At 33.6% G+C, this 1,951-nt stretch overlaps 1 non-coding gene across 1 annotated transcript; it reads left to right on the top strand.

Annotated features, from left to right (window-relative positions):
* Positions 1-315: 315 nt before the first annotated feature.
* On the top strand, positions 316-422 carry LOC128284538 (small nucleolar RNA R71). Its single transcript, XR_008274962.1, has one exon. It is a non-coding gene; the product is annotated as a small nucleolar RNA R71 (small nucleolar RNA).
* The last annotated feature ends 1,529 nt before the right edge of the window (positions 423-1,951 follow it).

Here is a 1,951-nt window from a genome sequence, read left to right as displayed (position 1 = left end):
ATTATTGATGTAATGGAAAAGTGGTTTGTCTCCTCCATGTATAGACGATGATGAGGCAGACTCGAGACGGTTAAGTCTATTCATTATCTACTGATACTTGCGATTCTCTTGGATTATTTTGACTGTAGCGAGTTTTTGGACATATGTGAATCATTCAATTGACCAGTGACAGGAGTTTAATGCAATGTTTTCAATAATTTTGTATGATTCTCATACGTCCAATTAGTCAGGTCTCCTTCAGCTATTCCTTCTAATTCAGATCGTGCGTTCACATCCAACCAGTTATAAAAGACCTGCAGTTGCATCCACTCAGGAAATCCGTGGTGGGGGAATTTTTAAATCAAAATTTTTAAATGTTTTTATGCCTCATAGAAACTTTCTCGCTCCATCTTTCTAAAGAGAACAATCTCTCTTCTTAGTTGAATTGCTTTGCTAATTGGGAAGAACTTCTATAAGAACTTTCCAGTGGGTTCATCATATGTCGTGATAGATCCTGGTGCCTTAGAGTGTAACCAAGAAAAGGTGTTATCAATCAAGAAGAAAGGGAACAACCGAAGACAAATAGCATCATTAGTGACCTTATTATACATAAAAGTATCATAGAATTGGAGAAACCATTTTAAATGTTGATTATGGTCCTATGTCATTGTGCCCCTAAACTATAGATTATTTGAATCATCTAAATCACAGTCGGTTTGATCTCAAAATTATTAGCTATAATTTTTGGCCTTGTTATACTTTCTTGAACCATGTCTAGACTTGGTAGGGCATAATCCCTTAGGGTTTTCTCATTCTGAGCCATATGTACGTTTGCAGGTAGCTGTGATGTTAATGGGCTTATTAAAGCATTATCGTCAGCATCACCGAATAGTGGATTTTCACGTGGTACATTATTAATAGCTCTTGAAAAGAGTTATATTTCAATCTTCTAAACTTGATTAAATGCCTATACTGAAGTAAATATATTTACATTTTTAGGTTATTTTTAGAACATTGTATAATAACGCTTGGATTGTGCATTAAATGTCATTTCATGTTACTTTTACTGTTGAGAAGAAGTGAATTGGTTGTTGTATGCAGTAGGTGTAGGAACGATGAAAAAAAAGGAGATGAAGGAGGAAGATAATAAAGGAAGTGAAATATTGCCATGGAAAAAGGTTGGATAGATTGCCAACATAAATGCCATGGCAATTCCAGGAAAATGATGACACAGCTATTAGTCCTCGTCACTCTTAGCTAGATGTCGAAGTGCAAATTGGAGTGGCGAAAGCTTCCTGCAACTCTACCTTCATTTTGTTAATCCATTTCTGTGATTTTGAAACGGTTAATGATGATGTTGAATGTTATTCTGATTTTGGGTTTTAACTCCCAACCCATGAGCTAATTTCATTTAGGCTGGAATTACTGGATTTATCTTGATACCTTTAATGATCATGGTGATATTTTGATTAGATCTAATGTTTTATTCAATTTGGATTATTTTAGATATATGCATGCAAGCTCTAGACATAGATGAATGCATAGTATATCCTTAAACTTGATTTAATTCTGAAAATGCTAAATAAGTTGGATTGTAATCGAATGATACGAGTAAGTTCTTGAGCAAATACTCGTAGCACTCTAGACATAAAATTGTGATCTGTATAGAGTAAGGAAGAATATTGTTAGGTATTGTTCTTGAGACTTGTAGAGGTACAAAGACTTGGAATGATAGCTTTAATTCTAGCTCTTGAAAGAAACAGAATGCAGTAGTTATACTCTAAACAGAAATTTGGTCAATATTTTGCCATGACATTATTATATCATTAAGATATAATCTAAGTAATTCCAACATTCCTATTCAACAACATCAATCCTCTCAACTTTGTCTCATTGAATTGCCACAACATTTTATTCGTGATTTGATTTTTTTTTTACTTCATACATTAGTAGTTTACTTCAAATCGTTATT

Source organism: Gossypium arboreum, chromosome 11 (assembly GCF_025698485.1).
Source record: "Gossypium arboreum isolate Shixiya-1 chromosome 11, ASM2569848v2, whole genome shotgun sequence".
Taxonomy (NCBI): domain Eukaryota; kingdom Viridiplantae; phylum Streptophyta; class Magnoliopsida; order Malvales; family Malvaceae; genus Gossypium; species Gossypium arboreum.
Note: the sequence above shows the minus strand (reverse complement) of the source record. Positions and strands in the feature narration are given on the sequence as shown.